The following is a 12,417-nucleotide window of genomic DNA, read 5'->3' as shown; positions in this document are numbered from 1 at the left end:
CCCAGGGAGCTGACCCACATGGCGCAGCAGACCTCACGTGACTGCCCTCTGCTACCCCCCTCAGCAGTATCTCTCAGTACATCTGTTTTGCTCCCCACTCTGCCTCTGGTGAATTTTCTCACCCCCCCCCCCCCCACCTCTGCACTCTAGTTCTTGTATGCATAAATGTTTTTTAAAAGAAAGAAATGCAAATCCCAGGCCTGCCCAAGACCTGCTGAGTCAAAACCAAGGTTTAACCAGACCCCCCAGGAGACCTGCATCTAGACCATGAGAGAGGCAGGGCTAAGGCACACCGGCAGTTAAGTGTCCCTAATCAGAACCCAGGCACCTTTCTCCTCTCCCCGCCCATCCCTTGACACAGCAGAACTTCTGTGGTGTCACTGGCAGACAGTCTCCCGTAAAGGTCTGGGCCTCACTGTCCCATGCTGGGACCATCTGTCCTGAGTACAAGCAGGAAGGTCTGGACATGCGCACTTGATGGGCGACCCGGACCTTGCAGGCCCTTTTCTCCAGGGAAGCACATCACTCACATCAGAACTGGCTAGAGGGCTAGGCCCCGTGGTTGAGCCCCTCCTCTGAAGAGCTTCGGGACTGCAGGTTGGAAAAGACACTTGTCTTATGAGGTTGGGGGAGCTGTCAGAGGAAGTTATAGGGAGGGAGGCTGTGATTCAATAAGAGGAAAAGTTTCTGATGAGCAGTCAGGTGCCACAGGGAGGGTGTTTTAGCTTCCTGTTCCCAGAGGAGGAGAGGGGTTGAAAGGCCTCCCTCCATGTCTCTGGACTGGGTGTGAGCAGAGGGAGGCCTCTGCTCCAGGCTGAGACAGCAGGCCCCTCAAAGCCAGGAGGCTGGTCACAGGGGAGAAGATGACAGGGAGAGGGACTCAGGGTTCCCTGGCCTGGTTACTCCCTCATGGAAGCAATTTGCTTAAATACAAACTATAGGTTATGTGTGAAAGTTTCTGTGTTGGCCTCCACTGGTCTGAAAACTCAGTGAGGACAGGAGCCGTTAGGGGCAAGCGCCGGGCACAGGGTCAGGCCTACATCAGCATCCACCCTGTAAAGATTTTGTTGACCGAAATGTGATTGGTTGGAAATGAGAATGAATCCCCTGTTTGTCCCTCACAGCAACCCAGAAGCTAGAAGCTGACATCATTTTGTGCTCCTGAAATCACTTTTGTGGAGTGTTCAGATTCTCCATATTTTTCTTCTGGTTTTTACATTAAGTTCTAATTTTTCACTTTGTATCTATATCGCTTCTTTGTAACAGCCAAATAACGAAAATAGCCTGGGTAGCTCACAAAGGGGGGTTGTTAAGCAAGGTTTAGTGAAATAAGGGAACAGAAGTTGCCAGAATCTTAAGAAACAAGTTCAATAAATTAGTGGGTGAAAATAGCAGGTGGCAAAATAGCTTGTAAAGGTCCCATTGAAATACATTTAATGAATGTGCTAGAAAATGCCTGAGACAGTGGTTCTTGTTTTGCGGGGAGAGCCAGCAACCTGAAGAGGAATTTAATGAGAGGCAGAAATCCAAACCCACATACAATTCTAGCAGATTTAGGGGTGACCTCCCCCCAATGCCTGTTATCCGGAAGGAGTCCAACAAGATCCCAAAAGCAGGGATCTGGGTGGAAAAGAATGAGCTACTTTTTGCTTGACTCTATTCTGACTGGATTTTGTTCTGAGCACCTATTACTTTAGAGTAAGAAAAACTCACTAAGAGGGACTGATTGCTTTAAACTCTATTTTCAACCTCTAATTCATTTTATCCAACTTTATCTAATTGGTGATATTTTTATTTGAGAAAATTGCAAATTGAAAATGTGAGGAAGCTTCCCTAAGCAGGGAGCGAGGCCGCTGAGGCTCTGGGGAGGGAGAGTGCTGGGTCCGCTGGCCCCAGCCAGGCAGGAGCAGAACTCAGGTCGACCTGCAGGGGGCGATATTTCTCTTGCTCCACACCCTGCTCTTCCCACTGACTGGTTCTCTCTGGGGAAGTCTGCAGTGTAGTGTGCTCACGCGTTGGGTGCTTGGTTCCACCCGCGTGATTCCTGTGGATTCCACACGTGCCTTCGCTGACCGGAAGCCCACAGCCATGAACCTTCTGCCCACTCTGAAAATCTGTGGTGGGTGACTTCACCCCATGGGATGGGCCAAGTCTACAGCAAATCTGCCCATTTCTGCCATGTGGGACGTTTTCCTGGGAGTGTCCAGGTATTACCGGCAAGTTCCCGGCCAGGCTTTGCTGTGAGCCAAGAGAAGGGGCAGACACTCCCCAGCAGCTTAGCACCTGCTCTGCTCGTTTTCCACTCACACAGGGACTCCCCTGGAGGGAAGGGGAAGTCGGTCACGCTGCACAGGAGGCTCAGCCAGCAGTTCCCAGCCCGGTAGAAGCTCAGAGGCTTGACCCAGCTGGACATCGTGGGGAGCTCACATGTCAGTGAATCTGAGGTTTCAAACTTGAGGCATGAGGATTTTTTCTAGTATGCGGGCAAATGAGTTGTGACAGGTGTTTTGCGTGCCCCAAGGTCAGCTGCACAATATGTTTTGTTCTGGGACCCTGGTCCAGGAGTCTTTCTGGGATGACATGGGTCTTGGAGGTGGTTCCTAGGTGTTCACCAGGAGAAGATGCCTTGTAAGAGCCAAAGTGAAATTTTGAAGGGCAGAGGAGGGGAACCTGAACCATTGATGGATTTGCAAGACCTATACTGAGGATTTTTTTTTAAGATTTATTTTATTTATGCATACCAGAGCTTGGATGTAGGCCAGAGGTGTGAGGATGCACCAGAGACAGAGTGGGGAGCAGAACAGGTGAATCTACTGAAACCCACTGCTGAAGGGAGCAGTGGGCGAGACAGGAGAGGTCTGCTATGCCAGGTGGATCAGCTCCCTGGTGGGGCGAGTGAACTCAAATTGCAGTGGCTGTAGTTAGCTTCATAGTGCTGAGACTTAACCCCTTGCACCACCAGGGAGGCCCTTATACTGAGGAATTCTTTCTACACCTTATCAGGAAAAAGCAAGCAGGTACTTCCACAATTGAATCTTAAGAACACAGTACTTGTAGCCTGTTCCTAAGCAGCAGGGTAGCGGTAGCAAAGCCCAAGCGCTCCTTCCGTGGGGAGGCGCCCATTTCCCTGCTGTGTCCCCATGCATTAGTTTGTACTGGTGAGCCCATGCACACGTGAACTTGTGACCCTGATGCCACCCTATTATTCTTAGTAGAACAGACTCATGGGGGCATGCTCCCTGTACACCTGTACACGTGGTGTCGTTCATCCTACTACACAGGGGTGAGAAGACCCGGCCAGGGTGGGTGATGGGCGTGCTGCCTCGCCCACTGTCCTGTCCCCCACCTTCAGCACCGAGGACCCTGTAAGTTGCCCTTAATGAAATTTAAAGATAGCTAAAGGACATACCTACTTTGTTCTTTGGACTTTTGTGACCTCAATTTTGGGAAATTTATTTGCAGCTGGTCAGTAATGACCAGAAAGGGGTATAGATTAAAAAGAAAAAACTCATGAATTTTCAAAAAGATTACAAATATAACGCATGTCCACTCTAACAAATTCAAGTGATACATAAAGAAGTAAAAATAACTCCATTCTCCCAAAGAGATATGAAATAAACAAGACATCATTTTTAAACTACCAGATTGGCAAGATTAAACGATGACAATCAATGGCCGGCGCTGGCCAGGGGCAGGCCAGGGTTTTCAGCCTTGGCACTGGTCACAGGCTTTGTGCCGCAATGTCCTGTTTATTGAAGGCTCTTTGGCAGCCTCTCTGGCCTGCACCCACGAGGTGCCAGTGGCATCACTTCTGCCTCCTAGGCTGTGGCAACGAAAGCTGTCCCTAGGTACTGTCAAATGTCCCGACAGGTGGGGAGATTGTGTGTGCAGAACTGTCCGGGGCAGAGAGCCCCCAAAGGCACAGGGACACCCCAGCACCACTGGCGGTTGTGGGGAGGGACAGTGCGCCTGGACGTCGGACACAGCTATCAAATCCCGGCATGTGGCCTCCGCAGCTGCAAGTCATACAGCTGTAAGTCATACAGCTGTGAGCACAAACTCGCGGCGAGAACTTTATGTTGTACCCTTGGGAATATCTTAAAAAAGTGGCATGAGCCAGATGATTTTCCTAGAAGTTGGGGAAGTGTGTGTGTATGTATCTTACCAGACAAAGATGGAGCGAGATCGTGAATATAAAACTGTTTAGGGGAAGGAGTGAGGCGCAGCCAGTGTCGAGGACAAGGCTGTGAGATGTGAAGAGGCCGGCTGTGGGGTGCTCGCATCGCATCGTGCGGAGGGAACACACAGCTGTGCTGGAGGCAAAGGGGAGGAGGCGCTCGCTGGAGCATGGAGGAAGGCTGCTGGTGCTCTGGTGGCAGGTGTGGTGCCAACCTGTAGCTAGGACAGTGTTGTCAACACGGTTACTTCATAAGCATGATCTTAAAAAAGGAAACAGACTGAGGGTAGGTGCCCGGAGACACATCTTTCCATGTAGACACACACACCGACAAGGGGCTTTAGCCCAGCCGTTCTTTATTGTAACACATGCATACAGCGCCCCCAAACAGAATGGTTACCTGAGGAAGAGATGATGACTTTATTTGAATGGACCGTCAGTTATTAACATCCTGTTTTGAGGTATATTCTGTGCTAAGGAAGATGTTTACAATGTAATAGTTAGGGAAGAAAAGCGGACTATAAATAACCGCAGGGGGAGTTTATCCCTAACTAAAACACATGCATTTAATATAGAAACAGCAGCTAAACATTGGCATTCCCTGTGTGCCAGGCTGTCCCATCACACTCAATTCTCCACCAGTCCCATTTTTCAGGAATCAGTGGAGGCCCTGGAACTTGGCAGTGGTCCGAGGCCACTTAGGGGTGAGGCAAAACCTGTAAAGGACTGCCAGGCTCTCGGGCCCCCAAAACACAAAGAGATCGACATGGTCATCTCTGCGTGGGCCCGAAGGACAATTTTTGTCATTTTATTTCCCAAATCTTCTACAGCAGTGTATTTTGTTGTTGCTAAGATTAGATATTGTTATAAAGACAGTAAGTCAGCATGTTAAAAGGGCTTCCAAAGTACAGAGGGTTGTTAAAGCAATGGACAGAAGCCAGGCAGATCGAGAGCTGGGCAACCACCTCAATTTGACTCAGTTGACCGGAAAGGGGCCGGGAAGGCCAGGCCACAAAGCGCAGGTCACCCCTTCCACTCTGAACCTATCGCGTCCTGCCAGGTGTTTGTGGCAAAAGGTGGATAGCAGAGATGCCCATTAGGATACAGGACCTGAAGTGTGGTGAGGAAAAGGCCAGAGGGTGTCAGGGATATTGGGGGGGGGGCGGTCGGGGGGGACTTTACACTATGGGAAAATCTGGACAGGTGAGAGAAGAGATGGAAAATCTGGACAGGTGAGAGAAGAGATGGCCGTCTGCATGTAGGGACTAAACAGTGCGAGTTTCCTGAGAAGGCAGGGGTGAGAAAGCCAAAGCGCTGCTGGAGGAGGAGGTCTCAGAGGGAGGCGCCTCCAGGAGAGAGGGTGGCTGCAGACAGAGCGAGAAGCTCAGAGACAGGATGGCTACAGAGGCAAAGGGTGCCTTTCTGATGCAACCTTTTTCCCAGGGCAGGATTAGATCCTTGTGAAAGTCTAAGCAGAGAATGTGGAAATACTGTGACAGATGATAGCTAACCATCAACCCCAGAGAGGGGAGGAGGCTCAGAGTGCATCAGGGCAGGGAGACAATTCTAGGCAGTGTGGCTGAGCCAGGAAACCGGGCTCCCACGTTCAAACCACGGAGTAACTCAAAGACTGCAGGGAGGAGACAAGCTTAGCTGCAGCTGACGAAAGGCTAAGTGCAACAGCTTCAGCTGGGTCTTGGCTTGCATCTACCTTGGAGACCTTTCCACAGTCCCAGAGCTGCTTCTTCCCAGTCACGAAGTATTTTGGGGTGCAGACGCACCGGTTCTCCTGCCCAGCCCTCTCCAGAGCCGCCTGGCTCGCTTCTACTTTTGCTTTTATAACCAGTGCTGCCGCGGCTAAGTTACCACACTTGTGTAGCAATGTCATCTTTGGTGGATTTGGGGACAGCCGTTTCTCAACCCGCAGCAATGGGTGAAAGCGCCTCTTGCCTCCTGCCCCGCCCCGCCCTTCCAGTCCCCTGGGTGCTGCCAGCTGGGGCCACTGGCCCACCTGACAACTCGGTCAGTGGCTCCTGAAACAGGCGTTAATCTTTTGAAGGCCGAGACTGCATCTTTACTGGGTGTGAGGGAGACCTGCAGTTCTGTTTCTGCAACCTTCTGTCCATGCCCTTTACTATCCACGCCCTAACTCAGCAGCGGTGGATTTCTCAGTCATGTGACTCAGACGAGGTCGAGAGTCACAGGGAGAAAAGCTCACTTTGATCCAGCATGTCTCTTGTGACATACGTACAGAGATTATTCTGGTTTAAAAAATGTTTTGCTAAAGTGAAATACATACACGTCCATGCCGTTCTATACATGTGGCTTGATGGATTTTCACCAAGACCCAGCAGCATCAAGAGTATTACCAGCACCCCAAAACCCCTCTCAATGCTCCCTTTCAGTTCTCACTTACAGATTCTTCTTTTCTGTAGCTTGACTGCCTGGCTCTATTGCTTGGCTTTAACACCATCTGGACGCTATCATACAGCTTAAATTGCAAAGCTGAGATGGAAGGCAAGTGATTTACTAATCTTGGGTCTTCAAAAGTTTGGAAAACCCACAGCCAAGGACTCTGCAGACTAGGAAAGAGACTGCCATCCTCGGGCTCCCTCTGCTGGCACTGAGGAGCTACTAGGGAAAGTTCGGGGGTGCCCTGAGTCCTGGGACTCCAGTTGCTGCCAATTTTACCGTTGCAGTTCTAACTCAGTGGGCAACTGTCTTTCTCTGCCAAGTGAGATGGCAGACTAGACCCACTCACTTGTTTCCTACCTTCAGGGGAGGGCTCTGTGCCAGGCCCCAAGGACTGCTAAGACCTTTCAGATTCTCACCTGGAAAATAAGGGTGGTCACACTCATCTCCTTGGAATGTGAGACTTAAGATGAGTTTTCTGACAAGAGAAAGTGCTAGTTTTTATTATTATCTCCCATGTAAATGCTGCCTTTGTCGTCCTGTTGACTGGATCCTGCTGTTGTATCAGAACAGGCAGTAACATCCATTTGGCCACTCAGACTCAAAAGCAGTGTCACGGCCCACTGTCTTCACCTCTTCTTACATCCAGCTTGTCACCAGAGCTCATCGCAACACGTCAGCCTTCTCTTAGATCACGGCCACCTCAGGCCAGGGTCATTGTGCCACCACCATGAAAGTAAATGTGGACTTTCTCTTTCACGGCTCCCAAGGTCTTTAAGATAAATCTCTCACCGCAGTCTTGAAGACCCTTCCTGCCCTGATTTCTGCACTTCAAATGTCCTTTGCCCAAAACTAAACTCTCAGCCTTCTCCAAACCTGCTGTCCCCGCCTTCCCTCCTTCCTGAATGGTGCCACCTACCGGCCACTCGTTCCCTCAGCCTGGCCACGCAGCTCACTGGCAGGCTCTGCCCTCCTACATCATCCTCTAGTCCTGGTCATTCTGGCCTTCGCTTTGGTGACTCTCGCATTTTCTGACTGGCCCCTCCTACGCTCCCCTCCACCCCAGCCACTTTCTAAGAGGCTACCAGAGCTACAGCTGTGCCCAGCATACACCTATTTTGCTTAAGAACAAAACCCAAGTTTCTTCACAGGATTCTGTTCTTGAGTTGCTCTGGGTCCTCTCCTGTCTCGCCTCGCCCTCTCCCACTTGCCACATCAACATCTGACTTTCAAAACCCAGCATGACAGAACCTCCCCTAGGGAGCCTTCTCTGAGACACCCCCTACACCCCAGGCTGGCCAAGGCAACCTTTCCGGCGGCCACAGGGTGTCCTGTGCCCCTGCTTAGGTGGTGCTGGCCAGTGAGCCCTAAAGGGAAGGGCTTCTGCAGCGCTGGGCAGGGCCGTCTCTGGAAAGCAGTGAGAACTGAGGACATGAACGGCCCCGCTGCTGCGCAGTGGGCCGCACTCTCTTCACTCTCCCGGCATTCCAGAATGACCAACACACATTCAATTCCTACTGCCTTGCTAACAAAGTATTTTGTTAACAGGATAATTGTGGCGATTAAAAATATTTAAGTAGCTTCTGGCACATAGAGAACATTCAATGTGACAAGTAATTAGAGTGCCAGGCAAGCGTTGAGCCCTGGGGATACAAAGTATTTTCATCAACTCTGGCATGCCATCATTTTAAGGAGTCACCGTTGATTGTCGGTATAATTAAGACACGTGCTCCAAATTAAACTACGGATTATAAGATGCACCCAGATTTTCAGAATGGGAAAATGTGCTTCAGTGGAAAAAAGCAGTTGAACAGGAGGCAAGTCTCTGACTGCAGGGAGCTTCTACTCTAGTGAGGGGGCTGATGGACAGTGAATGTGCATTGTAGGCAGTGGCAAGTGCTAAAATGAAAAGTCAAGGGGCAAAGAGAGGGGAGCTACTAGAAAGCCAGGGAAGCATCTCTGGGGCTGGGAGGGCAGCAGAGACCTGAACGAAGAGAGAACTGTAGGCAACCGACATTCCAAGCAGTGGGGACGTCACACAAGACCGAAGAGGAGACACAGGTGTCACCTGCTTTCCCAGCGCTTGTTACGTGACTTCACTTTTATGAAGTTTTACTCTAGTGCCTGCTTTCACCAGCAGACAGAAATCCAAAAGGGACGCTCACCTGGACAAAAAAGGGGAAAAGCAAAGGGAGAGTTCGGCTGGTTCTCAGGGGTCATGCGACAGGGGGCGCTGGCTCGCCCTGACTCCCTCATGTCTCTCAGCTCAGTTTCTGCTTCAGTTTATGTGCTGTTTGGTGGGTCATTTTCTGGGGTGTGGGAATGCCCATTTCCCCATCTAAATTAGGAATAACTGCTTCTTTGCTTAACGTCATTTTGCTTAAGGTTTCACAGGAGCACGCTACTGCCCAGTAGTGGGAACCTTGACGACCTGGTGAATTCAAGCAAGTGTAGCTGGAACACAGACCCAGACTGTGGAAAGTCAATTTCCTCGAAGGGTATTTCTCATCAGCATGTATCCTTGGTCCAGTGAGAGGGTGGAAGGGTGGCGGGGTTGAAGCTAAGTGGTGTAACTCGGTCACAGGAGGGTGACTATAGGGTCCGTCCAACTAGATTCGAGTCCCAGTTCTGTCACTTACAAGCTATGTAACGCTGGACAATGTTCTAAGCTTTAGTTTCCTTAGCTGTTAAATGGACAAAATAAAAGCACATGTCACAAGTTATACTGAGACTATCCTTAAAAATAATCATTACTGGCCCTCCCTGGTGGCGCAGTGGGTTAAAGCACAGCACTAAGAATCTGAAGCCACTTCCGCATGAGTTCGATTCCTGCCTGCCGCCTGCCCGGGAGGAGACCACATGGCGAGCCAGACCTCTCCTGACCCGCCCGCTGCTTCCCTCAGCAGTGTACTTCGTCGATCTGCCTGTTCTGCTCCCCACTCTGTCTCTGGTGAAGCCTCTCACCGCCCCTGAGCCTCTGGCCTGTACCCCAGTTCTGTATGAATAAATTAAATCTTTAAAAAAAAAAATAATCATTACTGTCATCGTTAACTTCAAAGTAATTTTAAAAATTGTATAAAAAATATCAGGAGTAAGTTAATTTAGTTGAGCTGTAAAACATAAGACTTCTCTTCCATATTACCAGCTGGTGGGCTGGCAGTGATACTACTGCGGAAACAAGTTTTTTTTTTTTGTTTTTTTTTTTTTAAGGATTTATTTGTGTATACAGAACTGGGAACTGGGGTACAGGCCAGAGGCTCAGGGGCGGTGAGAGGCTTCACTAGAGACAGAGTGGGGAGCAGAACAGGCAGATCGACGAAGTACACTGCTGAGGGGAGCAGGAGAGGTCTGCCACGCCATGGGGTCACCTCCGGGGCAGGCGGGAATCCAACTCATGCAGAAGCGGCTTTAGATTCTCAGTGTTGTGCTTTAACCTGCTGCGCCACCAGGGAGGGCCGGGAAACAAGTTTTTTAAGGCCTTGAATTTGCCTTTTCCAAGAGTTGTTTTAAAGTTTTCTTCCTTTATAAATTGTTTTTGCAGCATAATTTGGTGGAATGAACTCTCCCCTATCAAGCACTTACAAGATACATGTGGCAAGAAGGTACTGTTTGAGGAATTTTACAGCTTTCTGATAAGTTAATACCAAGCCAATTTCATGAATATAAATCTCACATATAAGTTCAGGGTTTACCATCAGGAAAGATCCCCTGTTGCTGGTGCAGGATGCAGGTCTGGCTGTTTCCCCAGATCATGTGTTCTGGAGCTTTTCTATCTTACCACACAGTGGGCCATGCCTACAGGTAATACCTTGAAATTCCAGGTCACCCCAGCTAGTGTGAGTGAACAGAGTTTGGCATTTCCAAGAGGTTCTTACCTTCCAAGTACTCCCTGAGTTACGAGCCACATTCTCTGAAAGCATCTGAATTTTTGATGGAGTCATGCTTATATAAAACAAAGCACTTTAAAGCTTTCTTAGTTTTCAGTATTTTAAACCATAATATAAGGTAAAACGATGAACTGTATTCCAAAATTGTATGGAGTCTGACACCTCCAGGAACTAAGTCAGACTCTGGGAATTTGTTACTTAGAAACAGTCCTTGTCCTTAATAAAGTGTGAATTTTATCTGAACCAACATTTTTCAAATGGTGGCTTAAAAACACACATTCGGTCTTGATGCAAGTCTAAAAGGCATCCTATTTTCCTCGTATTCTAATAAATGTTGAGAGATGGGGATGGTGACATCCTTTAAGCCTTGACTCACTCACTGGCACTGTGCGGCATAGCACAAGGGCGCCAGAAGAAGCTGTCCAAAATCTCTGAGCCCCAACCCTCCCCACCTGTAAAACCACAAGGCTATTAAATGAGAACATACCCGTGGCTACGTGAAGGGCAGTCATATTACCAGTATCACCAGATTCCATGCTGGAATGTTACAGTTAACAGGTGTTTCAGTCATGCCCTGTGGATTATTGTGCCTCTGGTACCAGCAAGGAGAATTTAAAATGGTTTAGCCAGGGTTGACTACATGCATTATGTTTAATATCTTATATAATGACTTACAGATTCCATTACCAGAAGAATCAGACATTCTAAGGTCTGGCTACAGTAATATAGATATATGGAACAATTTTCAGCAGCCTATCTCCTAAGGTGATTATAACTGAGGTACTGGGAGATTGCAGGGTGGAGGAGGGCGGAGATAATTTAGCTGCATCTAACAACCCTCAAACTAGAGTTGGGCCAGAACCAACTCCACTGAGGAAAGCCACCTTTTTTCCCATGAAGCTCTGAGATGTGCAGACATAGAGCCAGGGAGTGGTGAGTGGGAGAGGCAAACTGGATCAGCAAAGCCAGTCCCTGTGATGGAGGGGGTGACAGCTGTTGCACTTATCACCCTTTATCATTTCAGCAAGCAGCAGAGTCACACACAAGGAAAAATAGCTAAAAGTCAACTACTAAGGGAAACTGCCTCAAACCTCTTTGCAAAAGTGTGCATTTCTCCGTCGAGAGAGGCTATAGTTTTCACCATAGTCTCAGAATCCATGCTTGGATTAACACAAGATTCGATGAAACAGTCCAAGGTCCTCCCTTAACAGATCAATTGAAGCCCAGAGAGGGAACGGCGGCTGCTTTAGGAGGAACAACGAGGGTATCAAAAACGATGGCATTTCAGTTCCCACTCCAGCCCCAGAAGCACGATCTCTTCTCTGCAGGTCCTGGAAGGTCCCCGGGAGGCTCCGGCCAAGCGCTCAGACCCGGCTCGGTTGTCGCGAAGATTCCCCTCCCCTGGCTTCACCCGGCAGAATCCCCCGGTCGTGGGGACTCCAGCTAGAGCCCCACACTCAGGGCGACCTCGGTAAAGAGGAGGGGATAGCGGACCCGCCACCCCGCCTCCGCACTCACCTGACGCCGCGGAGGAAGCAGGCACGCCCCAGAGCCCGTGAAAGCGAACCTCCCGCGAAGGGAGGAGGGCGCGTAGAGAATAACAGGAAGTGACGTCAGGCGCACGTGCTTCCTAGAGGGGCGTGTGCGTACAGTTTGAGAGGCGCGGCAGCGGCCCCGCGCCTGCGCAGCCGCCGCCTGATGCGCCGCCGAGTCACTGGTGTGGGAGGAGCATGAACAGGGGGCGGGGCACGCGCCTGAGGGACGCAGGCGCAGTGCGACTCCGGAGGCGCGGGCCGCCCCCTCCGCGGGTTTGGATCCGGGTCAGTCAGGCGCGGCGTTCGGGGAGAGACGATCTGAACTGACGGGACTGGCTCACCGGAGCGCCCCAGCTGCGAGGAGGTGAGTGTCCCGACGCTGTGGGGAGGAGCCGCGGAGCCGCGT

The 12,417-nt window shown here is 50.1% G+C and overlaps 1 protein-coding gene across 2 annotated transcripts in view; it reads left to right on the top strand.

The window, feature by feature from the left end:
- Window positions 1-9,998: 9,998 nt before the first annotated feature.
- Window positions 9,999-12,417, top strand: part of OSER1 (oxidative stress responsive serine-rich 1) — a 13,728-nt gene continuing 11,309 nt past the window's right edge. Inside the window, exon 1 of one of the 2 annotated variants that reach the window (XM_012728468.1) lies at window positions 9,999-10,191. The gene's annotated coding sequence lies outside the window, so the exon portion shown is untranslated. Of the gene's footprint in view, window positions 10,192-12,165; window positions 12,376-12,417 lie in introns of those variants that run through there. The other variant, XM_004687394.2, reaches the window with a different exon arrangement.

Source organism: Condylura cristata, unplaced genomic scaffold, assembly GCF_000260355.1.
Source record: "Condylura cristata isolate star-nosed mole 26May11 unplaced genomic scaffold, ConCri1.0 scaffold00022, whole genome shotgun sequence".
Taxonomy (NCBI): Eukaryota; Metazoa; Chordata; class Mammalia; order Eulipotyphla; family Talpidae; genus Condylura; species Condylura cristata.
The sequence above is the reverse complement of the archived record's forward strand: the minus strand, read 5'-3'. Positions and strand labels throughout refer to the sequence as shown.